Below are 27,676 nucleotides of genomic sequence, written 5' to 3' on the forward strand. Positions count from 1 at the left end.
GGAACAGACTGATATGTGAAGAGATAATTCTCCCATATGAAAAGCACAGTAAGCTCAAACATAATTGCTCCTCCTGAGTGGGGAAAAAAACCATAGACCACGTTATTTAAGCCATGTTTTTTCTCAGTAGAGGGGCTCCCACAATTTTGTAAGGAATGAGATATGCCTGGTCATATTGGACTTAATTACTACACTACAATTTTGGTCATATTTCGACATGACTGCTGATGACATTCCATCAAGCTGTGCTGTATAATGTTGGTTTTCGAATGATTTCTTGACCATAGATTCCATTTATGCACTGAACAGAACTTGGCCCAGAAATGGAAGGTGAAATACTATCATTTTTTGTGACACAACAGTTTTTCACTCCCTACAACATACGTAGTGTCTCACAGCCTCAATGATACAATCCATGGGCCCAATGGCAGTGATGGCATCCGTTGTTGGGTTCCATGTTCTTTCATCGCCTGCAATTACAATGGCAGGCATTAAAACGTGTACATTCTAATGAAAATGGTCATCGAAAAGTCTTTTTTGGGGGGTGGTCACCCCCCCAACTGACCCTCCCCACCCATTTTTACCTATTCCCTACCCCCCAACGCCTTATCTGCCCGTTCCCACCACCCCCTAAACAAATTCAATTAACGTTTTTATTATAATATACACTTTGAAATGTCTGGCGTTGCAATTGCAGGCGATGAAAGGACGTTGTACCCCATTGTCGTATTAGAGAGTAACTGTGTCTGATGAACCTCCAAACAGTCAGCGCTCTCATCCACGGTTAAGTCTAGTGTTTGTAAATCTTTGTGCACTGGCTTGAACAAGTCACACCTGACAGAATTCCTCTACTGAGGGACAGAGTGGCCGCTTAAAAAGGCTTTTCCAACCAGGATTGCATCAACCTTCTTATCGGCTTCATAAAACGTTTGCGGGATAGATTTTACACATGGACCAATTCCTTAAATTTGACCTCAGCCCCCTCAATCGGGTATCTCTTAGAAAGGAACTTTGGCAAAATCACCTTTACAGGGTTCGTCCATTCTGTGTCCAGGGCTTTCTTTATTGATTTTAGCACTGGCAGCTGTTCTGCCTCAGGGGTGTCATACTGACTGTGACAATCCTCATCTCTGCCCTTAAGCAAGGAAGGATACTGCAGGTTGCACCGTACATGTGTGAGGGTGTCAGAATACTTTTCCTTAGATAAACATCCGTCCTTGGACGGCCTTCTTCATCATCATCCTCCACAGGTTTACCTTGCTGTGATGGACTGCCATTTGGCAAGGGTCTAGGAGCCATGACTTTTTTGATTATTATTAATTTAATAAAATAATGCAGCTAATTACATCTCTGAAAGGGTAATCTGCTGATCAGATTTCCCTTTCGTAAGCACCATTCCAAAAGCATCCTTGGAACTTGAGCCTGTTGCATCAGTAGCCTTATTTGCAGAACCTGCCCTACCAGTGGCACAGAGCAGGTTCAGAGGTCACAGGTGCCCATTTGGCAGCTACATTTACAGACAAATCTCTTCAGCGCAGGGGATGCCTTTAAGATATGCACCTCCATTACAAAAGCCTATAATAATTATGAGTCTACTTCCTGGTAGCAGAATAATCTTTAAATATATGCCATACCTGAGTTATGGTATTGTGGATTGTATTCTCATAATTATTACAGCCACCGCAATTTGATACCACACAAGTGTCAGCCCTGTGACCCCATGCTCAGCTGTGGAAGGATTATAGATATTCTTCCCAGGCAGGTTGGACCTTGCCACTCCAGGCTGGTCTGTAGCCTTGGGGGATTGCCACTTTTTGTTCCTTTGTAAGGGTTGTTAACACCCTTTCTAGAATACAGCCACTCCATAGAAAGCTGACCTGGGAACAGGAACCAAAGGTCACACCCATTTACAAAATGCTTGGCCTCACACCAGGGTTCTGGATTTCAAAGGGCTTTTGATCCTATTGAGAAGGGAAAGGGGTGCTGTTAGTGTAGAAGGGAAGCTCTGTACAGATGAAGGAAGATTCTGCCATCTTATTTCTCTCTGCCTCTATCTCTCCTTCCTGTCCATGTCACTTCATTGAGCACACATCACTTTGGGTGTGATCGCAGAAGGGCAAAGTCCACTTACTATTAGAGCAGGGATTGGACCCCTAAAGCAGGGTAGCTTTAGTCAGATCTCCTGTGAACATTTACCTTTAAAATAAGTGGTTTCATGACACTTTTTGTATTCACTCTTGAACATAACCCTGAGGAAGAATTAATTGGACCCCTGTTGGGGAGTTCATCTCTCCAAAATCCTCTGCCAGTGAGGTGAAGACTGAGTGCCCAAGGCAGAAGCAAGTTCTGTAGCTGAACCAACCCCAGGGACCATTGGGGATGACCTGCTACTGGGGCAAGAATTGCTTCTCGGCCAGCCAAATAAATATCAAAGACCTCACTATGTTGTTTGACTCTTGAAGCTGTAGATCAGCCTCCCTAGTGCTTTGCAGAACAGGAACAAGGATCAAACCTTATCCTTGAGCCCCGGGATTGTGACTCAGAGCAACCAGAGGACAAAGATGGTGATTCTCCAAAGTTCCTAATGTCGAATCAATTCGAGCTGTGATTTGAGCCCGTTCAATGCCTTAGAGCCCACAGGACCCTCCATAGGTGCTGTTGGTACTCTACCTCCCCAAACCACCACCCCTAATTTTTTAACCTGTTCACTGCCACACTGCATTAGCCGAACGCGTCATTGCCTCGGCTCGAACTACACACTCATCATTGCATCTGCTCCATCGAACCACCTGTATCTTCACTGGCGATTGACATCATCAGTAAAACTGACCCTGATGGCCCATCGAGCCCCAACCGTTTAAAGCTGCATTAATTCACTCAAACCAAATTGTGTATCCTGTCTCCAGCATCTTGTCCATCAAACCGACCGAGGAACCTTAGAACCAAATCTTGGAACACCAGAATCAAACAGTTCGACTCAAACCCTGCATCCAGTCACCAGCTGTTTCACTGATGAACCGATAATGATGTCACTTACAATCTGCACTATTTGGAACTGCAATGAACTTCAGTTCAACCCTGGCTCGACACCTGCTCCCCACCTGGAAGAAAGCTGCTGACCCATTTGAACCCAATTCAAACTGCTGGAACAGCACCAAAATGCCTTGTTCAATGATGTCAAACCATTGAGCAACATAAGAAGGTACTATTGAATCGTAAATGCCCCCTTGGTCCAGTTTTGGCCCCAGAGACTGGTTAGGTCACTGAATCCCTCCTTACCTTCAACAAACATATAATTTTAAAAAGAACATTGTGGTTTTCACACTCCTTACACTGCTGACTCATTACCTAAAGTGCTGCATTGTACTACCTTTGCTTATTCTCTGTTTTTCCCTCAGCAGTGGGTTCTGTGTAGTGTGTGTCATTGGCAGTGGTTACATCTAGTTCCCGTTCTCCTTGAGGAAAGTTTATCTCAAGCCGTGACTGCCCCACTGCAGTTGCGTACCTCTGTGGTGACGTCATCCATGGTGCGCCCACCACGCATCTCTGACCTTTCAGTTTCCAGATTCTGTCACTCTGTTCTGAAAAGAGAGGATTCAAACTCCTCCACATTTCCAGATTCTGTCAATCACCACAGTGGCCCTCAGATATTCTACCTGCCCTCCCCTAAAGCCACTGTCATGGCTCTGGATATCTCCCATATGGTCGGGCACCCTGCTTGACCATGTCTCTTGTTCCTAAAATAAAAAACATAGCAGGTAGAGTTGCTTCCATCAACTTTCACTTACAGGTTGGGAGGGATGAAACTGAAACGAAAAGAGGAAGGTCAGAGAAGCTTAAAGGGGACACAAAACTTAAGAAAATATTAAGAAATCCAGGTTCAGAGAACCTCATTAGTGTAGACTGTGACCAGGGTCTCCAGGCCAAGCGTTAATGTTACATTAGAATAATACATGTATATTTTCATCTTCATAGATCTGTCATTGCCGTGACCTCTAATAAATTCATTTTATATAGACAATCCAAAATTAAATGTTGTCATGTTCCCTCTCGGCTTCTGACAGCATGCAGCTGCTTTGTGATGTGTCCTGGGGCTGCTAGAATGAAGGCACCAGATGCCCAATAACACACTGAAGCTCAATGAAAAACTGCCCATCTGTTACGAGCACAGTCTATTATGTAACTGCTCCAAATCCAGTTTTTGAGCGAATATGAAAAATAAACAATTGGTTTAGAATCTCAAAGAAATGCAATAGTAAAACACCAGCCGGGCAACTGCCACTCTTCTCTATCTCAAAACTGTTGCTGGCTACTAAGCCAATAGGTGCATTAATCAATTATGGTTTAAAACATATAGCATACCAAGGAATAAAATAAGCAGAGTCACATAGAAATTTGCTATGTAATTCTGTGGGTTTGCCAGTTAAATTGACACATGTGTATAACAGCTGGTGATTTAATGTACCCTGTTCAATGAACACTCAGCATAGGGCTCCCCTCTTTTCTCTGCTCATTGCAAGTTCAAAGGGGCTAATGGAGAGAGAGTGCAGAAGTAATCATCTTGTAAAACTGCATTGTCTTACTTTTTTTAGTGATGTTTAGTTTAGTATATCTAAATTTCATAGTGCCATATAGGGGCCGATGCATAATATTGATTAATGAATTATTTTGTAAATGTACATGATCACATGGCTAATTGCTTTGTATGGAAAACCTACTTTTGTGACCTGCATACATCTGTGCAGTTAGTGTTCAACTCATGAGCTTATTCCAAACTATTTGACATTCTATCGTATCCCCTCTGTTGCTTTATACCAGCTACTCTGAAAGGGAGATGTCCGCAAACTACAATATTACACCTAGTTTGCCCACTTCTCTGTCTTTGCCATCCACTCTGCTTAGTCGCTTACTTCCTTTCTTCTTAAATAATGAATAAACAAAGCTAAATAGAAGTTGATGCAAAGTAGTGTGCTCCAGTCTGTACATCTTGAGACATACTGCATGAAATACCATGCACTGTAGGTAGTCCCTAGAGCTTGCTTTGCTCTACGATTATGATTGCATTATATATCAGAACCTGGGGGAAGAGAGCTGGACAATTAGGAGGCTGCAAATACAAGTGAAATCCTCAAGTAGCCACCAGCACATCTTGCCGGCCCGCTGGGCCTCTGCTCAGCCTTCACCTTTTCTTTGGAGGCAGTGCCACAGGCAGAGTCTCCACTGAAGTACCTCCCTTTGTACCCTCCTGCCGCACTACTAGAACACCCAATCAACCACCCTGCCCATTTCCCTGAGCAGCTCCAGGTCCTGGAAATAGTTATTTCCAATCGCAGACATTTGTAATTTCTTTTTAAGGGAAGCATTAATTATGCAAAGCCTGGTTCCCTTAAAAACAAAAACAAAAAAATTATCAGCACCCCCTGATGAGGGCTCAGAGTGCTAAATTGATAAATACTGATTTTGTGGGTGCGCTTGGGTTTACCTGGCTTGGGCCTGTGAGTTGGTACTGGTCCTACCCTTCCCCAAAAGTGGTATTCAACGCTATATTAAAATCATTTGATATCTTCGACATGCGCAACACCATACTACATACTCAATCTACAGATGTGACTTTCCTTTAACATTGTGAACTTTTTGATTTATTAAACTTCTGAACTTCTACTTACACTGCAAATGATGGGGGAAAGTATATGGTATACGGGGCACTGCCCTGTGCAACACCGACTGCACCCAGCTGCACAGAGCCCTGCACTGAAAACTGTTTTAGAACCATTTTTCAAAACGTTTTATTTGTGTCCATTCATGCAACTAACCTTTGCAGTTTACAGACACTCATCTCACTAATATCTAATTTCAGAGGTGCACAAACATGATGTATTGTTGCTAATATTATGTCCTTAGTGCAAATAACTTCTGGTGACATTACAAATATATGCAAAAATTGCTAATCAAATATGTTTGTTTGCTAATCAAGAAAATGCTAATTAGCAAACTCTGCTTATAATTATTTATTAAACTAATGTAGGCTTCCGTGAGGGTCTCATTTTTCCCACTGCTGGCATCTATGTATGTATGTACAGCAGGATGGCCTGATTTTTGAGCAGACGCCACATTCCATTGCTGTGACAAAGTCGAGGACATACATATTCTGAGGAGTCATGAGCCTCATGGCTCTGAGCTCCTCCTTTATGGTGCTTAACCCCTATAATGTTGGGTTGATTGTTTGTAACAGCTCCCATTGGGCAATCCGCAACCACTTGGCCTTCCCGTTCGTTGGTATTCCCGGGAAAACAAAGGCGAAGAACATCTATGTCCTGCTGAACAGCCTGTGCTCCTCTGGTATTGTTGTCAAGTGCTGCGTCTATTCTCTTGGAAACTTAATTTCCCCTGTTCAGCTCCACCAATCTTTTCTTTCTCGAGTGTGTATGTCTTTTTGAGGTACTGCCAATGCTGGTGTATTCAGTAGTACCAAGGAACATATGCCTCTCCAGTTTGGGGGCAGCTGCATGTAAGCTTGGGACCCTCAGGCCACAGAACTTTTGTTTCCCAATTGTGTGTCCATTGTAGGGAACCCAACTATTTTGATGTATTTGTGAGGTACTACCAATGCTGTTGTAATCAGTAGTACCAAGGAACATATCCTTCTCCAGTTTGGGGGCAGCAGCATGTAAGCTTGGGAACCACAGGCCACAGAACCTTTGTTTCTCAATTGTGTGTCCATTTTAGGGAACCCAACTATTTTGATGTATTTTTGAGGTACTACCAATGCTGGTGTAATCAGTAGTACCAAGGAACATATCCCTCTCCAGTTTGGGGACAGATGCATGTCAGCTTGGGAACCACAGTCCCAATAGTGGTCCATGAGTACTGCTGCTCCTACTTTCATGTCAGCTATCTTTGAATGTTTGCAGCCTCTGTTTTCTCCAACATTCACTGGACCATCATTCAGATAACATAATGATGCCTTCTCGGGGGGTATTATGGGTAGGAGGCCTGCTTTGTTGTCTACCCAAGTGAGCAATTTCAAATACTCCGCCCAGTCCTTGAGGCATTTGTCATTTTCCTTCAGCACCACTTCCACTGGAACTGTCGGGAGTGCATGTACATTGCACCCAATAAGCCCATCAGCCCATACCTGTCCTGTGAAGACCTGTCCATGTCCCACCAGTTGGGGTCTCTCCCAGAATCCCGGCATTCCACCTATTTCTCTTCTTCCTGTTTTAGGCACTGCAACTCATTTTGTGCCACTCTTCTAGCTTCCCCTGTGTGCAGGCTATCCAGTATTTATTGTACAATTTTGTCTGTGCTCCAGTAATCTTCCATCATTCCCTGTGTCTTTATGTAACTATCCTCAGATGGAAGTTTCTTCTGTGACATCCATGTTAGTGTAGCCCACTTTCCCTGAAATTAGCCTCTAGTGGTGCACAGCACCAGATGCATTAAGCACTGTGTGCTAGTAGCTGGGATCTCAGTGGCTATGAATGTCCTGGAGGCGCTTATGGCATGGGGAATGAGCGAACATAGCAGCACTCCCCTGAAGCATCTCTCCCCACACAGGTCATGTGCTGGTACCACATGTTATTGATGACGTGAGCCAAACTAGTCATGCATGCATTCACATGTTCAAAGATTAGTGATGTTTTTCAGATGAGCCTCTTTATCTCTTGGGTGTCACTGGTGAGGGATGGGTTTTTTACTTCGGTTAGTAGGGAAACTGGTGTCACATTGGCATACACAGGTTTAGGTACTTAATACAATGTCACTTTTCTTACTGCTAGGAGGGCAGAGAGCTAGAGACAGCATAACGCAAAGAATGTAATCACAATTGCCTGAGTTGTATATTGAATGTGTTGCATGGGTGCATGTCCATTTCATTGCCTGAAAGCAATCACTGTACGTTTAGCAAAATTTACAGCATTATTAATGATAATCTTTTTTGTCATTGTTTGCATTTCTCCCCCTTGTGTTTATGTGCTAAACTCTTATGAGAAAACTGTGTTAGGATCGCTACAAAGGTACGCTCAAAGATCAACTCAGTTTTAGGGTCGTTGAGTAAGGCAGCAATGGGCACCTTGCTCCTCGGTAATGTTTGGTAACTACTGGCAACACATGCAAGAAAGGCATAGGTAAAAAGCTGAATAGGCAACATCGAATGTCTGTGCTTCTGTGTGTCAAAACAGATACGTTTTGCTGGTTCATAAGCTCAAAAGGACAGTGTGCCTACTCTAATTCTCTTTTATGGCTAATCTACTTCTTGTCATGGACCTTGTCTATACTCTTCCTTCCTCGTCTTCAGCTTGGGCTGCTTTGTCTGGGTGGTAGGTCAGGGGGTTAGGGGGTTCTGACCCTTACAGTGTTTGAGGTCACCGGGATTAACCCGGGTCTCTTTTCTGCAAGTTTGACAGCTCTGAAAGCAACATTCTCAACGGAATAGGGACCATTAAATCAACGCCTGTACCATACCCTATTGAAACTCTTTTGTAAAACTGTGTCCCCCAGATATAAGGGAGGGGGCTTCAGAAGTTCCTGTGGGTCTGAAGCTTCATCTTCTTCCTCGTTGTTCTTCGACCTCTGCTGCCATGCTCTAAGCTGTTAAGAACATAAAAGAAACACTTGCCATCATTGCTGTAAGGTAATCATGCATTTCAATTCCTAAAATAACAGCAGCATTCTGGGCATCAGTCAATGGTCTATAGGGAGGAGCAAGTGGGATACGCATGCAGAATCCTATCACCAACTCATGAGGAGTTAAGTGGTGATCAGAGCCAGGCTGATTTCGTAGTGCAAAAAGGGCTAGGGGTAGGCAATGGAGCCATTCCTTCTTTAGTGTCATTTTTTGCTTGCCTATTTTTTCTTTGAGCAGGCCATTGAGGCGCTCACATGCTCCATTCACTTGCAAGTGATAAGAGCAGGAGAACTTATGCTTAATCCCTATTACAGTTGCGATATGCTCAAAACTTAATTTACAAAATTCGGTCCATTGTCGGACCTCAGGACTTGGCAGACACCCCATCGTGGGAACACCTCTCGAATGAGGAATTTGGCAGCACAGGTAGAGTTAGTGTGTGCGTACGGACCGGCCTCAATCCAGCGTGAGGAAGGGCATACAACTACTAACATATACCTGTATACATTGCAATTTTAAATCATGTCAACATAATCAATGTGCAAATGTTGGAAGGCCCTGTGGGCCAGGGTATTACTCCTCTCAATACTTGCAATTTATATCCTGCTGTAAATTGCTGGCAAATCATACAATTGAATACAAAAGTGTCAACATGCTAGGCCACGTTGTGAGCGAATCAGTCTTCTGCAATCTGTGCTGCAAGACTCTTTTTACTTGTATGGGTCAGGCAATGGATTTGCTATAATGCTGTCTGCAGTAGTGTGAGGAACATGATTGGTTTACTGGTGCTCTCTTAGTTCCATAAGGCATTCGTGGGGAACACTGAATACCCCTTCTCCACCATAACTCGTGCTCTTCTGGTGGATCTACTCCCTGTAATTCTGCTATCTGGGTGAGAGGCAATGAATTAAAGCATTTCTTCAAATCTTGATGCATGATTGCACATGTTTATTGATTGGGAGGGTTACATTTGGTAATTTCAGGAAAATATGCTGTGACTGCAGTTTTGTTGCTGCAGGAGATTAGGTCCTCCCCCTCATGTGGGCCACGCACTTCACAACAGCAATGGCTGCTGGGAACTGTAGTGCATGTATGAGCCTGTCCAATAGTGGCACGTGCTGCACCAGTGTGTCGCCAGCAAGCAGGAAGCCCTGCCACTTCCACCATGACAGTCCTGCATGCACTGTTGACATCACATAGGCAGAGTTGGAAATTCTGTGATTTCCTCATCCTCATGTGATTCAAGGGCTACAATAAGCACTACTAACTCTGCTGCTTGCACTAATAAATGTGAGGGCAATCTTTCACTTGCCACCACTTCAAAAATCCCACTCAGCCTTTCCTTTGCTACTGCCGTCCAAGTGTGCCTTTCACCGGAAATCTGGTCAATTGTCGAAGACCCGTAAATGAAGAGTACTCCCCCCCCATCCAAGGGCATTTTCTCTCACATGGGATATGTCATCAAAGTATTCAGTGTATCTGTTGTAGTCATGTACATAGTCTCCTTCCTCTACTAGTTCTGCTATGAATGTCGCTGGATTCACTACCCTGCACCTCACTACCTTCACTGCTAAGTTTGAAATGATTACTTCGTACTTGGATCCCCTCTGCATCGTCAATGTGCTCTTGGGTTTCTCAAGAATGGCTAAAAGGGCATGCTCCACATACAGTTTTGTTTCACAGCCCATGGTGATATTTTCTGACGTTTCCGGTGCAATGGCTGCTACAGCAAACCCTTCTTCACAGGGGTAATGACCCTTCATTACTGGATCTAAAAGCCAACTGACGTAGGCTAATGGTTTGTGTCCCCATTGGAGTGCGAGAATAAGTATAATTGCTCATTGTATTCAGGTATCCCTAAGACTGGTGCAGTCCATATTTCTCTTTTCAGCTCGTCAAATTCTTCTGTCCTCTCATTTGTCTGGGCTAAATCGCAGTTGTCTCTATGGGCTTCTTGAATTCCTGCTAGGAGGGGCCTAACATATGGGCTGTATTCAAATACCCAAGCCCTGCAATAATTGCACAAACCCCAAAAACTGCTGCGTCTTCCTTACTGTCTTTTGCTGTGGTGTTTTGGTGATCACTTCTGCTCTTTCTGGGGATACCTTCCTGCCTTCCTGTGAGAACAATTGCCCAATTTATAAAACCTTTTTCTGACAGTATTGTAATGTTGCTTTGTCCACCTTTTATCCCTTGTTTCCCAATACTGTCATCAGTTGTATGGAGTCTAATCTGCACTGTTCCTCTGTCTCACTGCACACCAAAATGTTGTCCGCCTACTGAATTACTGCACTATCCGTGTATATGTTCCCCAACTCCATCTGGAGTACTCTGTTAAATATAGACAGGCACTCACAGTACCCCTGTGGTAATTTTGAATGTTTCCACTCCCTGTGTCTATATGAAAAAGATGTCAAATATTGTGATTGTCCATGAAGGGGTATTGAGAAAAAAAATGTAAGTCAATTACTGTGAAATGTTTGGTTTTTGGTGGGATGTTGCATAATAGGGTTTCTGGGTTGGGAACCAATAGAAATTCTGCCCCAACAATGTTGTTTAGGGGGTGCAAATCATAAATAAATCTCCACAACCCCCCCTTCACCTTCTTCACTGGGTACACAGCCATGTTACATGGGGATTCAGATGGCACTAGAATTCTCTGTTGTACTGACGCTGAAATTGTCTCAAAAATGCCTTTGTCTGCTTCTCTGGGCATGGGATATTGTTTTACTCTAGGTAAAATTGCTCCTGGTTTTAATTTAATCTTGACTGCTCCCAGTCCCTTTAGAAGCTGAACGGCATATGGACTGTTGGCTCACAAGACAGCTGGCAATTGCGCCAATTTGTCCTCAAGAAATGACAGTGTTTTTTTACAAGTGCCATTCTGTGTGGCACTTCCTTGTACTCAATTCTCGTTCAATAAGTTATGCTTATGGAGAACACCACTTCTCTGTCTGAATAGTCGTCTCTAAACAACTCCTTGTAGTGAAGTCAGTCAGTCTGTGTCCTTTGTCCAAAGCAATTACTGCCCGCGATGCTTTCCCCTAGTCATCTGTCCATGGAGAACTTCTCCCTCGGCCCTTATTATAACCGCTTCTAGTTCCAATGCAAACATGTATCCCTCCTTCCTCATTCATGGGAATTTATGCCCTAAATAAAATGTCTGCGGGTAACCACAATGTTTTACCTCGTATCCAAGGGAGCAATGCTAGTATAAGTCTCACTCCGTACTGGAAAACCTCGGGATCCAGGGCTGTCCCCCTCTGTACCGTCTCCCCCCAAAATGCTCGGATAAATTCTTGTGCATTCATGAAGTGGATCCCCAAAGTAGAAGACACTATACACTGTTCAGTTAATGAGATGGTCATGTTGAGATTGCTCATCATGTCCCTTCCCATTATGTTCACTGGGGTCTGACGGGAATATAATAGCGGCATGGTAAAGTCGTGTTCCCCAACTGTGAGGGGCAATTCATCAGTGAATGGAACCACATCTGTAGCCCCAGAAAAGCCTGTGTGCATTCATGGTAGCACCTGACATTTGAATGTCTCCCTTCCCTAACACAGGATCTAGTCGCATATGTATTTACAAGAAAAGAGAACGTTTTGTCACCTATGGTTACCCCCACTGGTGGCTTCTCTTGCGAGTCAAGTGTGATGTATAGGATGATACACATCAAGTCAGTCTGTGGGCTATCCAATTGTGGGTATAGGTTCCCCAATATGAGCACCTTTTAAAGGATTCCCTCCCACTACTGCCATGTCCCCTAGCTTGGGTGTGGCAGTATGTAATGTGGTGGTTGAGTTCCATACAGTCATGGAATTCTCTTACGTCAGTGTCTGGGGAGGTGCTGGCAATTGCTGCATTTGTGTGTGCACTTGCTGTCATGGCGTCTGTATTCATGTCTGCTGTGACAGTGTTTTCACATGTGTCTGCCATGGTTGAGCTGACACTTGAGCGGTATGTTGCATTTGTGGCACATGTGTCTGGTACTGCGTGTGATGTTGGGCATAATAGTCAGGTTATTTGGCTGTGAAGGCGGGTGGATATGTCGTGCCCCCTCTTGGATTTTGACAAATCTGTTGCATCCCTCCTCTCCTCCCCTGTTTCTACACACTCAGGATATATGGTCAATCTTCCTGCATATCCAACACTGTGGTGATCCCATGGATCGGGGCTGTCCTCTGTTAAATCCTCCTCCTATGTGCAGTGCCTGAAACCCGCCCCTTCTTCTCCGGGGCTAATGATTGTACTCTCCCCATCCTGCAAAACTCTGGCTGTGCGGTGGATCTTACATAGCCACCCCCTCTCCGCTCGTTAGCACTGGCCCTTCATCGAATATTTCGACAACTTCTTCTTAACCTATTTTGCTTCATCTTGCTTCCTTTCATCGCATTTCTTTCTAGAATTCTCTTGCATTAACCGACAATAGTGCACTATCATCAACTGAACCGCTGGCCATGGTCTCACCTTCATCCCCACTAACTTATGTGATAAAATAAGCCCACTATCTTGTCCCACGAATCCCGAATCTTGAGACCCAAAGCTCTTGAATATATGCAATGGGGTCTTCGTCCTTGCACATTTTATGTGTCATAATCGCTCTTATGTTTGACGTGTCGGGATCCTGTACTCTGAGTGCTTGCCGTATGGCTACCGTACAATTTTTAAATGGTGCTCCATCATGTAATGTGTTCTGTGCTGTCACCCCAGGATACCCTGCTCACTTCCAAATATCGTCTGCTCTCTCCCCAAGGATGGCAAAGAGCACACTTTCAATGTCGCCCACTGCTAAATTCATGCATGTCGTCAGTTTTCTATATCATATATCCATTTCCCCATCCCTACTGTCAATGATGGCAAATTACATCTCAAGTTGTATTTGTCCATTTGAGGTCATGGTATATATTGTGGCCTTTCTCTAACAGTAGGTAGTTATGTCTGCATAACTTTCGGGTGTGTCAGGACCCTTCATTACTGTAAATGCTCTGGTCATGCTCGACTTTTTTCAGCATCGCCCTCAGCCTCTGGGCATATGGGTTAACTTTGTCTAAGCTACGCAAGTGGGGCTTTAGGTGCTTGGCATGTATCTTAAGCCTTGGCCTTTCCCCTTCCGTCTATTTCCCCTCAGACCACTCTGCCTTCTGCTCTAAGGCTCCTCTGAGGGGCCTGGTATGCTTCTTCCCTCTCTCACATCTTGACTTGCCTCCTTTTCCTCATCTGACCCCATGGTCCTACAAATGTCATCACTCCTCTCGTCCTCATCACTTTCAAAATTCTGTCGTTTTAACGTACCGCTCCCCTTTCACCCCTTCAAAGCCATGTCTAGTGATCATGGCTCCCTTCTTTGTAGCGACACTGCTGTGCTCCTTGCTGACTTGAAGTTAGTTCCACCATCCCTTCTGCTTCGATATAATGTCCCAATCCTTGTTCTTATCCCCTCTCCATCATCTTCCTCAGGGAGTGCATGAATTCTCATTATTTCCTCCATCTCCTTAACTCATCTTTCCCAGCTCTTCTCTCTTTCCTGCTCCCGTCATTTATTTTCTTCCTTGCTCTTGCACAAACACTCTCGAATGAGCCTCTCAACCTCCCATCTCTCCCTTTCTTCATTCAGTTGCACCTGTCAGTTCCTTTCCTCCTCTGCTTCTCTTGCTGCCCTCTCTGCCTCCTCCTTCTGCTTCTCCCTTTCTTCTTTCTTTTTTCTCTTTCCCTTCCCTTCTCCCTCTCTGACTATTCTAATTCCCTCCTTCTTTTCTCTGCTGCCTTCTTACTCTTCTCTCCCTTTCCTCTACTTCTATCGCTTTTCCCCATTATCTTTCTTCTTCCTATAGTTTCCTTCTCTGTTGCGCGTCTTCTTCCTCTCTATCCCATTTATCTTTAGCTTCCCTTTCCTCAGCTTTAGGGTTGGTCTTATGTTGTCCGTCTAGTTTAGCAAAATCTGTCCTCCCTCCCATTCACTCTTGCCCAAAATCCTCCCTTCCTTGTCACTCTCTGTTAGTTTCGCCTGTAATTTGCAGTGCTCCTTATACTCACTGCACATGTGTAGTGACTTTTAATTATTTAACTTAGCTCCATTTATTGCATCTTCAACTCTGTATGCGGGAGGTGCATACACGGAATGAGTCTATCCTGCCGCTGCCTTTAATTATTTAAGTAGGTAAAATCCCTGTCCTTTGTTTGGCAGGTCAGTGCCCTGGGGAGGAGGAGGAGCTGGGGTTGCTTCTCCCCCGCGGCAGGCTGGTTCAGTATCCACTCTCTCCTGGGTTGGTCCTCCACCTCATCCCCGAACTTCTTCCATATCCTGCCTTGTAATTTTTTCCCCTTATATGCAGCTCACAAATATGTGGTCATGTGTTGCAGCACAGGTTTTGAAACACTGCCCTCCTGGGGCCAAGATTTTGTCATCTTGCCCACCATCTCGAGAGTCCATTTCACACTACACTTACAAATTGTAATCTTATACTGCAGAAGGGACTTGCACATATGCATTAGGGGACTGTCTCCCGTGATGGCAGGTCACTCTTCTAACTGCCAATACTCATGTGAACACAAAATGGGCTTTTGTTTTGTACCTCTAATATCCTCACTTTACTTTCCCAATCCTTCATAAATCATCAATATTTCTTCTCCAAATTTCAACACTTCTCAAGTCTTCCCACAAGACTCTATAGGTCCACCAACACTAATTGGAGCGTGCACCACAGCTGCCGCCCCTTCATCAAACTCCAGCCTTTAATGTTAATCTAAACCTGCACGTGCTCCTGGAGCCTGTGCTAATGTCAAAACAACCTTTCCTCACTGCCTCAAGTCCAAAACCTTGAGTTCACAACCTTAACAACCTCAAATTCACAACCTCAACAACCTTGAGCCAGCTCCTCACTCTTTGGCTAGTAATCTTTGCCACAGAAAACCAAGATCTTTTGCATCAGCTTATTACAATCCAAGTACCCCTTATTCTCCACCCACAACCTCCTCCTGCCAATCCTCCACAGTACAAAGTGCATTTACAACCTATCTCAAACAGCAACCCCTATATACATCCAACAAATGAGTGCGTTCGTAAAATAACACAATAATCCCCACGGCAATTGTCTTACCTATTCATGAAAAGAGAATCCTCACTTGATACAGCCCTGTTGGGCCATCGCGGTACTGGCCCTTCTTCTATGCCGCAATCAGATACAGGGATACCTTTCTTCTGGGTTTTTTAATACTTTTTATTTCTTCTGTAATATGTCATTATGTGTCACCATCCATAATGTTAGCAGAGCTCTAGTTTCAGGGAAACTCTTTTTTTCTCTTTTCTCCTGTCACGCCCTAGCAGTTCCTCACAACTCCTCCTGACCCGGAAGCTGAATGGTAGTCGGCCCTACCACCTTGGTTGGCACAGGATCCTGTTTATGAGCTAACAGGTAACTCGAGGCAGCCAAGGGGGGAAGAAGGTTAGGGAGAGGTCATGGATAGGCGGGAGAGTTTAGGAAAACCAAAGGGAGGGTTACGGCATGCTGATTGGATAGGGTACGGGGAGTTGAGGATAAGAAGATACAACACATGTACCTTATTGGACCCTATCCTTGTTGGGCCTTTTTACCTAGACAATTCTGCCCTGATACTATGAACTGCAGTAGATTTCTCTGACCATACCAAGCCACATGCCCTTCCTTAATCAAGGATACCTTCTACATCCAGAGCACACCCTTTCTTAATTAAGAGTACACCCCCTTATGTACCTTAAGCAATGTAAGCAACAAACAGTAGCACATTTAGCAACACATGGAACACACATAGTGCAGGGCAGTAGCTTGCCTCTTAACTGACATCAGTTGCATAATACCCTGCATCACAAACATGGAGGCATGAGGATGAATGTGCACTTCCCTCGACCCATGCAAGCATTTCATGCAAAGAAATCCAGCAAGAACGTACAAGAAGAATGTATCATACCCACATAGACATGTGCACATATACAGATCATGTTGTTCACTCAGAGTGTGCTGTGTGAAAGGTTTCATGGTGGCCAGACCCCACCCCCGTCGTCTAATGGTTGGTCTTTCCTGGTAACTCAATGCCCCCAACAGTAAGCACCACAATCTTGTACTTAATTGAGGCCTGTGGAGTCCTTCCGAATCCTCCCCAGAAGTAATGCCGGTGTTGAATGGTGAGCAGCTACACACACCGCTCACCACTCCTGAATACCAGAGAGCGGTCCGGAAGCACGGGAAAACTGCTCTTCCGCCCCCTGCTCCGGAACGTTGCCACTGCTGCGATTTCTGGGTCCCAGTCCTTACCTTAGCCAACACCGCCCCTGACTCTCCCGACCCATGCCTGCAATCCACCAAGAATCACCAGCAAGCGGCATGGGCTGTTGTGGTGCAATGTGGTCCGGGGTCCCAACACACCACACTTCGAGGGCTTATTAGCCCATGTGTTGTGACTCCAACAGCAATACACCCCATGACAGACCCCAGCTCCCCATGTCCTCTCATCTCCCCACAATATGTACAATATCTTCCTCCCCTATATTTACCAGATTACTGTTCTCATACTTAAATCTGTTGGTCAGCCAACACTTTCAGAACCACCTCCACCCACAATCTGCCACTATGCCTTGTCGTCTGCAATGCATCCCCGTGGGGAGGGGGCAGGAATTTTTCCAAGAGGGCTGCTGGCGACGGTCTGAGTTTTCACACGTGATTGGCGGTTCGGTCCTCACTGGGTGCGATGCAGCCCCCAGGCTTGTGGCGGGAAAAAGGTGGTATAATCAGTGATGGCATTGGCAAACTGTCCTTTGCTTCCATATGTTGAATTGGGAAAGATGCCCCACTCAGGTATGCAGCAGACAGGCAGGCAACATCTCACACCCAAAAAACAGAAGAGTCCAATAATGTGGCAAAAGTACTGTTTTATTAACAATATCCAAATAAAACAGGGACAGTGATGGACATCGGGTGATCTCCAGTTCTCTCTGGTCTTGGTACAGGCTTGCCATGGAGTTTTACTTCGATATGAAGTCACAAGCAAATTATACATTGAGCAAAGCTATGGGGGATGTGATTGGGTGAATAGTATGGTAAAGTATATTTTCTATACAGGGTTAGTAATCTAGTTGGTCCTGCGATATCAGGTAACTCTGCCCGGTACCACGTACAAAAAGATACATGGGGAACATGTCATTGGGGTGCATTATGAGTGGTAGCTGCAACACTGTTAAGGTGAACGTGGGAGGTGGGCAATGATTGGTCGGGGATAGCTTTATCAGCCTTGGCAGTTTGGACTGTTATCAGCAGATGAGCAACAATCGAAGGTGATGGGATCGGCCCATGTGCATTGTGTCCCACTAAAGTTACCATTCCCTGATTTACCAGGCCTCGAGCCAGGACATTTGACTTTCAACTTTACACGTATTGTATCTTTTGTCCCAAAGACATGGATGGAAACAAAGGTCTCTGTCTGCCCGTGTCTGCCGCTAACGAATAGACGTTCTCTGCCAGCTGCAAGTCACGTGTGTGGGAACCGTGTTCCGAATTATCCTACTCAGTACTTTATCAGAATTTTAGCTCTTTTTATTGTGGGTGTCATTACCTCCTTGGCGTCTGGAGACTTGTTTGAGCTGCTTTCTCCTCTGTGTCAGGTGTGAGCTGATGGGAATCTGACCTTCCTGCAACATTTGTTTCTTTGCTTCTTCAGACAGAGTTATGTTTGTTGTCTGGGATCTGCTTATTGTTTGTACTTTTCCAGTACTGTCTTTCTCTGCTAACCTTGTCAATCTGTGCACCTGCTATCTGTGGTGTTCAGGCTGGGCTCTTCTGCTGGCTCAGCAAGACAGGGTCTCTCTGCTGTCCTCTTGCTTCCCAGTGCTTCCCAGTGTCTCCTATTCACATAACATGACTGTGTCCTCCATCTTGCTTTACATGGCCATTCATTTTAGTTGTATTCTGCAATAAGCAAGTGTTTATATGTATTCTCGTGCAACTTGCAGTTCACCATAGAAAAGAAAGTATATGTTTTCTACACTAGTTGATGCAAGCATGTTTTTTGTGTCTACGTGCAAATGGATCCAGTGTGTGTGTGTGTCTTCGTGCTTTGTGTCTAATGCACCTACGTGTGTTGGCCTCAGACATGGGTCGTTTGTCTCCTTCATGATTACAGCTCATCCAGGAGTTCCATCACCTGCCCGATTTATTGCTTCTGTGATGTCATCTGGGTAGGGTCTGTAAGGTTATCTCAGGGAGTAACATCTCTCGCAGCAGTGATACAATGGTGGTGAGGGTGTAGATGCGATGTGCGAGGTACATCGCTCATGTCTATACTGTCAAAACAGGGGGAGGGCCGAAGCAACGATGGACACGCTAATTTGCCACTCTTCATTTGAAATTAACTAAGTGCCGTTTTCCAGTCATAGGCTCAAACCCTGGTTGTGTTTTCGTTATAGAAGGTTATTGATATGGGATAGCTTAATAGACGCATCTGTTAGAAAACTACAACATTACATAAGCAAATGTTTCATAAAGAGCACAGTTATAACAAGTTTGTTTCATGGTTTTTTACTCACTTCTTGTCTTTCACCTTGTTTGAAGTGCAAAGGAACAACATGTCACAGGACTCATAAGAGCAAGCTGAAAACTTATCAGAGAAAGCTCAAATCAGCTAGTGATTAGTGTACTATTCTATTAGACATTAAAACCACTTAACTGCTGAGTTATTATGCATTCTATGGATTCCTAAGCAAAAAGGGCGAACACTTAGTGCTTAAAACGAAAAGGGGGGGCTAGGATTGGAACCCTCCTTGCTAAGCTCTGTTTATTATTTTGATGCCCTTATTGTTAGTGCAAGGTCACAGGATGTGTTTTGAGGTGAAGCCCACAACTCTTTATTGGTACGATTGAGGGTTTTTTTCCTGGATACCTTGCGTTATTTTTGAAAAAATCGATTTTCCACGCTGTTTGTGTTTAGTGATAAGTGCAGGATTTATTAATCAATTTTGGTGCGGGCTTATGGTGCCAATTGTGGTCAGCCGACACGTGTTTCGACCTCGTGGGTCTTTATCAAGGCTAATGGTAGTTATATTTTGTCCTGTGTGGGGTCCTGTATCAGATGAGGGTCAGTCCTGTATGTTACAGCTGGGCTCCTGTTGGGTACTGAGTTCAATTTGGCGTGGCGCTTATGTGTCTTCTTTCTGTCAAAAATAACAAAACGGAGGTATCCAGGAAACCCCCCATCGCACTTAGTACTTAAGCCTCGTGTTGCATTGTATGAGGTGCACGTTTCTCGACATCCGAGAAACAGTCCGCACCCATTTTTTTCAAAACTAAACTAAAACTGTACCTCCTCGCCCCTAAATTACCCTCTTAACGTACCTCTCATCTGCTTTCTAGCTAACATTTTTCCTTTGCCTCTATTCTACCTCTGTCCCTCGCTTTCTCTGCCTTCACTCTAGAATTTCATCCATCATGGAACATCCCTAACACAGCTGGCCACACCACCTATCTGCACTTAAAAGTGTCTAGTGTTGATTGCCTTAATCTTTTTATATCCAGCCATCTATTGTCCCTGGTGACTGCTCCATTTACTCCCTAACACATCCTGGTCAGAATGTCACTCAAACTCAGCCAATTGTAAGAAGATCACTGCTTCCCTTCAAATCTGATTTCTCATCTATTGTACGTACTGTTGTGATCAAAATATCATTGTTCTTTCCTGTATATAAATAAATAAATGAAAAATGTGGCAAAAACAGGCATAGACAAGCACAACGCCTGTTTTTTCACCATCCCTGTCCTTTTGGTTGGCTTTCCTAGATGAGATGGGCACACAGAGCATAATTCCCCTCTGTGTGCAAGAAAACCACCACTGTTTCTGCGTGTATCTAACTCCCATTCAGATTCAGAGGCTTGAATCCGCATGGGTCCATGACTGCTTGTCACCCCGGTGAAAAGCAGGTGGCATTCCTAGGGATTCATTGAAATGCCGCCTGCCAATCCCGTTCATCGCACTAACCGTGTTCCCATGATCTGTTACTGTCTAGACAAGAAAGTATCAAAATCCCCCAGAGAGAGCCGCGGAGGAATGCACGGTTGTGTAAGCAGTCCTTTCCTCGGGATTCACACCCCGTTTGAGGCCCACAGTGTTCATTTTTATTATCTAATTTTACAGACCTCATAAATATATTGATAGATTGATATTTTCATATTTATGCTATATGCCTGCACTGCATCAAACCAAAATAAAAGAAGCACCATGTAACAAATTGTTTTCACTTTTAAAAAAATGCACTTTCTGGTCTAGCTGAAGAGCGCTTTACCTCTCTGCCAAAGTTAAATCACTTTGAAAAAAATAAAATATTTCTGAAGTACTAGTGCACTATTTGTATGTTTCTTTTTATTTAAAATACTTTTACCTCTCTGCCAAAGTTAATGTACTTTGAAGAAAAACTATTCTGAAGTACTAGTAGATTATTTTTTATATATATTTATTTGTATTTACAATCATTTTAAATTGCAAGCCCAACTCAGAAAAGCAACAGCGGCCTGTACATAACAGGTGGTGCAGGGAACATAAGCGAAAAGCATGGATAAACAAAGGGGACTTGAATACTTTTTTTTACAATTAAATAGAAATGGTCAGAGATTACATCTGTACACAGTGCATTATTACTGTGTTCCAAATTGTTTATAAATTAAGAAAAAGTACGATGCTCCCATGAGAATTGCGACTGGCAGAGAATGGTTTTAGGTATGGGTGTTGTGCAAAGTGGAATTTAAAACGGCAATTTTCCATTGGTTTTTCCACCGCACATTCCCATTTCTTAGAGGCTTTAAAGTATCTCCTTTTGCAAAGAAGTGTGTGGGACCGGTTGCTGACCTCCCAGCCCTGCCACTAAATCAGTCAATTGGCTGTAAGCAAACAATGAAACATGTAGTCCATGCGGGTCTTTCAACTTCCTGACAGAGCACAGGCTGTGAAATACAATACTCCTGGTGTGTCAAACAGAGCTCAGACAGATCTGGGAAATCATGTTGAAGAGTCTGAGGTGCAAAATGACAAGGGTGGTAAATAAAACAGGTATAAAAAAGCAAAATGCCCGTTTTTTACCACCAGTGCCATTTTGGATGGATTCATCGCGATACCAAGTTATTTTAAGCCCATATCAAGAAGACCTTCGATTGCATTGATTCGTGGCATTAGCTTGAAGTTCAGAAGTGATTTGGACTGGGGCAATATGGGTGGAGTTGTTCTACATGAGCTCTGTTGCTTGGATTGGAACGAATGAGCACATGGATCAAAGTGTGTTGGTAGGGGCAATGCTAGGGAAGAGTGTTCATTTTGGTGCTGGCATTTGAGCCACTGACTTGGTTGTTATGGAAGACATTTGTGAACAGGGGCAGGGGGTTCTCAGGAGTGACCAGAGTGGGGTTATCTCAGGCCAACGATATATTGCCATGTGCTTTCAGATTCGCTGCAGTGTTCCCATTGGGGTGAAGCGGATGGAGAGGTTTATGAATGGCATGCATAAAAACAATCTGCATGCCTCTAACAAACGATGACTACAAGCATGTGAATGTATCGACTCTTAAGCACGTTCAATGTATTTTTTCATCTTGAAAGTAGTACAACCTATTTGGCAGGGTCTAATGTTGCCCCATGCTGAGTCCAAAATAATAAAGCAGTCTTGCCTTTTAGTCTCACATAATATTGCATTCTGGTTCTTGGAGTCCAGTATGCATAAGCTGTAGAGGAATGCAAAAAGGTACGTGCTAACAATTCCAGGACTTACAGAATTTGAGGTGAGAGCTCTATTTCAGGAGATCTCTTTAAAACGAGCATGAAATAAGTAGTTGGGTGAGAAAAGTGGGGAAAGGTTTGTTTACATTACTATTGTAGATTTAAAAAGTCACACTCAGCGGTTATTTTGTGTGTGGGTCACTGTTGTTTGGCAGAAAAGAAAGAATGTATGTATGAATGTATGTACGTATGTAGGTAGGTATGGGATTTAAACAGCACGTCCCCAGCTACCAAGCAACAGCACACTGTACAAAAAAGAGGAAACTATAGAGAGAACAACAGAGCAATCTAGGGAGGAGAGGCTAATTAAGAGGGGCTATTCTATAGGGCCATATATAGAGATCTGCATAGATCTTTATGTAAGCTGCATAGAATTCTAGCAGGTTCTTTTCTACCTTCCATCCTTATGCAGTCATTAAAATCAGCACCATTGTTTGGGTATTTATAACATCAGGTATTTACAAAGCAATGAAGGTACTCCATGAAAGCTAAAACTGCATCTAGTTGCGGCAGCTCAAGAAAGAAAACACTCCAGTTGGATATGTTTATTTCAGTTAATTCGGACCCATATCTAGGCGCACATTAATATGGTAAAGGTCCCCTCGCCTGATAAAGAAAATCTAACTATGCTGCTGACACTGGGTCTTTTAATGTTTTTACACCTACTACCCCCAACATTCCTTCACATTCCCTTTGTCATGGACATGTGAGTCCCACTCCTCTGGCAAGAGCATATACGTTTGGCCCAGGAATTTTGCAAGGATACTAAACTCTGTTACCCCAGGGGACGTTTGTTGCTGGCCTACAACAGGAGATTGATCCCAGACCGGCAAACTACGAGTTCTGATTGCGGGTGCCATTAAAGCCGCCAGGTCTGTCCTGGCGGCCATACCGGCACCCGCGAGCAGAGCATGTTGGATGCACCAGCACCATTCTCAATGGTGCATCCGACCTCCCCATTCCCATTGAGCCCTATGGGGTTCAAATGGGAATGGGGAGCATTTCATACCGGCGCCCGCAAATGGGCAATTACCGGGTCCGGCAGGGCCGTAATGACCCAGTAATTGCCCATTCGCGGGCACCAGAATTTTTCAGAAGTTGGCGGCAGCCTGCCGGTTTTACCGGCAAGGCTACCACCAAACTTATAATGAGGCCCAGAATCCTTTACTTATCCAGTCCTTCCCTATTCAATTGCATTAGTTCCCTCAGAGGCAGAAGAGGGGTCCTACTGGTCAAGGATCCAGCTGTGGGAAGGGTGAGATAGGCTTCTGTTGCAGGCAAAAGTCAGAGATCCTGTGGAAGACAAACAAGTAAAGAGTTCACTTTAAAGTTAGTCAGGGTCCAGGGACTTCATAGAAGACACCCTAGGAGGATGGATGATTCCAGCAGTGTGGCTGGATGAACTGGATGAGAGGACTCCCAATCACAGAAAACAGCCCAAAAGCTTTACAGAAATCACATAGTCTTAAGGTAAGTAAATACCTCAGCCAACACAGTACCTCAGCACAGAAGAAGAGTTGCAGCACGAAGACTTCAGAATCTGCAGCCAAAAACCTGGTCGATGGATTCCTTTGTCATGAAGATAGAAGACAGGACTTTGGAAGGGAATTTGCTGCAGGGATCAATGGAGAAGGCTGCAGGCAAGAGTTTCCTTACAGATGGATGTGGATATGTGGTTTTGGCGCCCTTTTCCAGAGCCAGAAGAAGAAGACTGAATATTTCTGGTCAGATTATTGTTGTGTACAAGGTCCAGCACCCAGAGGGTGCTTTTAGGACTCAAATCGTGTTTCTGGGGTTCCAGCAGGAGGCCACCAAAGTTCCATCTCAATTCGTAATTCGGAAGACCATGCACTGCACAATGACTTGAGGTCCCAGAGTATTGGGGTATTGCATCCCTGCAAGGTCACAGCATGTTGTGGGAGGGCTCAAAAGGCAGGACGTCTTGAGTCTAGTGGATCCCATTAGGCTCTGGGACAGGGTCATCATTTTGGGAGTCCTTAGGTCACTCGAAGGACGGGTAACAGCAAGATCTGGTTACACAGCAGGCTCTCCGGTCGCTGGAAATCATCTCAGCTGCGTTTTCTTCATCTTCCTCTTTGGATTTGGTTACAGTGGTCAACTTGTCAGCAGCTTCTAGGTTCAGAGTTTTTTTTATCAGGAACTATAGCACAGCCTCTGCATTCTCTCCCCACATTTTACAGAAAGTGGCGGTCTGGCTGCCCAATCAGGACAGCTAGCCCCCTATTGGGAGGTGGTCCCTTTCAGGCAAGGTGGAAGACAAAGCGGTGCAGAGTTTTGGACTCCTCCCTCGCTTCCTGCCTTTCCAGACACTCTGGAGCCTGGGCGGTGAATCGACAGGATTCCCGTCGAAGACAAAACAACCATTGAGGTTGTTACTGCCTGGAATGTCTGGGGAAGACCTCAGAAACAGCAAGCACATGTGAAATGGCAAGGAGCCCACTATTTTAGAAAAATGGTGCCCTTCTGTACATTACCAAGGCCGAATTAGCAGCCTGCGAGTAATGAAGACTAAAAAGTCATAAAAGTAATTACACTGCCACCAGCCATTCAAAGAAACTTGCAATTGTAAAAATGTTTTACCAGGTAAGTAAGAAAGTGGATACATTGTATCCCCCAGCACCCCACATAAGGTAGGGTGTTCTGGCTCACTATATAAAATGTAAAGGGGGAGGAAAATCCCTCTTTACTACTTGGGAACTCTAGTTCACCCAAGTACATCAAAGAGAAATTAACAGGGGAGACCATAGGGGCAACCCAGCCTAAGCTCAAAAGTTGTAGGAAACTATAACTTCAACCATACACTATGGAGAGACATAACAAGGTCAACCATAAAAAGAGTAAAACACTAGGTGAGAGGGGAAATGATTCCCCTTCACCTAGGGACAAAGTAAAATAGTTACCTAGTCAAAGCAAAAAGTTCTGGGGTTGACACAGGTTAGGAAGATTTATCATTGATATGAACATCTTACCTAACACCAGTCAGCACTAATGGGGGGCAGCCAGCCCAGGTCAGACCCTTCCTTTATTAACAAGAACAAGTCTTTTGCTCATTGGTCCTAAATCATGCCCCTTCCAGGGCAGGGCCCTGTATCCTCTGGCCACCACTTTCTGTATTTTTTGTCTGTCCTTGCGTAGCACTCTCAGGGAGTGCAATTAATCTCTGGGGACCAGCAGGTGAGACACTTTCAGGTTTCTCACAACACCTCGGCTCCCAAGGCATGTCAGTAGCTGCAAGTTCAAGGGAAGTTCATGGCATGTGTGTTGAAAGTACCTTGGCCACGTCTGTGCCTTAAAACATTGGTACACCATCTTCTACAACAATGGAATCCACAGGAGGGGATGTGCGAGACTCGGATTCCGATGACCAAAGATGTTTCTCAGTCACTGCAGTGATGGTTGAGGGAGCAGATGGTGATGAAAGGCTATGTGATCTGCCCCCAGATCTCATCAGAATAATGACCAATGTCAGCCTTCTCTTCTGCAAGAGATATTGAAGATTGGAGGGAACTGGCAGCCATGGGCCAAGCATTGGAGGGATTTTCTCCCTGGCTCCTCCACCAAAGAATGCATGTTTGCACCAACAACATGGTAGCATAATGCTAAATCAATCATCAGGGGGAGATTCTGTGCCCATTGATGGTGGATCTGGCTCAGTCGATTTGTGCCGCGGCAGGGGTCGCCTTCCAGTGATGGTAGAGAATCCAGTGGGAGCAAAAGCCATATTTGTACGTACCACCACAAGTACAAGTTCTGTCTTATTGGGATTCAACCCCAGAAAGTTAGTTGTCAGTCATCATTTTTCGATTATATTGAAGATCTACCGAATTCTAGTAAACTAGATGACAGCGATTTCCCAAGTCTGAAAACAAGTTCGGGGACATTTTGGAAGTGATATCAAATTTAAGTAGTAATCATGAAGGGGTTTTAAATCAATATTAAATAGCAATGGTGATAAGCAGTTTCCTTGGGGCACTCGCCATTCAACTATTTCTTCTCATAGGTCCCTGTCTTTACTCTTGAAGATGTTTTACTCTTGGAGATGTTATGAATGAGGTGAACTACATTGCAGGATATTCTGAGACATGGGCCACCCCTTGAATATGACTTATTAGAAAGTCGTGGTCCAAGGTAGCAAATGTTGTGGACAAGTCCAACAGCATAAGAAGACCCATCTCTCCATTGCTAATAATGTTAAGCAGGGAGTCTTTAATGTCCATAAATGCTATCTCAGTACTCCTGCCTGGCCTGAATCCATACTTTAAGTCCCTAAGCGGGCTTTGTTGTTCAACAAAGTTGCTAAATTGGATAGTCGCCACCTTATCAAACACCTTTAGTACAAAAGGGACATTAGCAATTGAGCAATAACTTCAGCAGGATCTTAGGTTGATATTTTGTTTCTTTAGAAGAGTTGTGAAGGTGGTATTGCTGTTAGCAGTGGCATCTGCCTGCAGGCTGGGTGAGATAGGGGTATTGTCAAGAAAGGCTTTTAGTGCTTTAGGTTTGGTCCTCAATCTCCTCCCCCACTTGTTGGCCTAAGGTAGATTATACGTTTTTCATTCCTCTCAAGAGTTGATTTTTCCCTCTTTCTTTGATGACGATGGCTCTCCTCTACACCGGCTTGATGTGGGTAGGGCGGTACACATTTATTTGAAGAGGTGAGCAAGTTAGCAGACCTGTGACTCTTTGTTGGTCTCTTTGGTCCAGGACATGTGGGGATGAAACCTTCGGCTGCCACTATTGGCTGATGGATCAGAGATTGCATTTTGGTGGCCTATGAGCATCAGCGTTTACCTTTTCCTCAGATTCCACAAGGCAGGACCAATAGAGGGTTTCAGCTTCCTGTGCAGAGTTGAGACGGGTGTCCCTGAAGAAAATGTGCAGGCAGCTACTTGGCTGTGCCCTTCTACCTTCATCCGTCACTACAGGTTGTCTCTCAGAGATGGCTATGAGAGTTCTTTTGTACAGCAATTCTGCAATGTGCACATGCCTTATGTGATTTGGTACCATTTGCTGTTAATAAAGTGTGTTTGTAGTACACTTGCGGCTGTGCTGGGTAGTTCAGTCGGGTGCTTGGTGTGTCCTCACTGGTGTTGACTGGGACGAGGAAGATGGGACCAGGAGGTAATGCCCAGATTAATTACCGGTAATCTACATTACTCCAAGTCTCCCTCATCTAGGTCACCTTCCCTCCTGCCCTCACAGGAGTCCTGGCTGAACTACACGAGGAGCTGTAGTTCATTTGAT

General features: G+C 44.5%; 1 protein-coding gene across 1 annotated transcript in view; it reads left to right on the top strand.

Moving 5' to 3' along the window:
* The window catches only part of LOC138472584 (rap1 GTPase-GDP dissociation stimulator 1-like), a 674,436-nt gene that overhangs the window by 206,928 nt on the left and 439,832 nt on the right, over positions 1 to 27,676 (top strand). The window lies entirely within an intron of this gene.

Source organism: Ambystoma mexicanum, chromosome 8, assembly GCF_040938575.1.
Source record: "Ambystoma mexicanum isolate Mex_15411 chromosome 8, UKY_AmexF1_1, whole genome shotgun sequence".
Classification (NCBI taxonomy): domain Eukaryota; kingdom Metazoa; phylum Chordata; class Amphibia; order Caudata; family Ambystomatidae; genus Ambystoma; species Ambystoma mexicanum.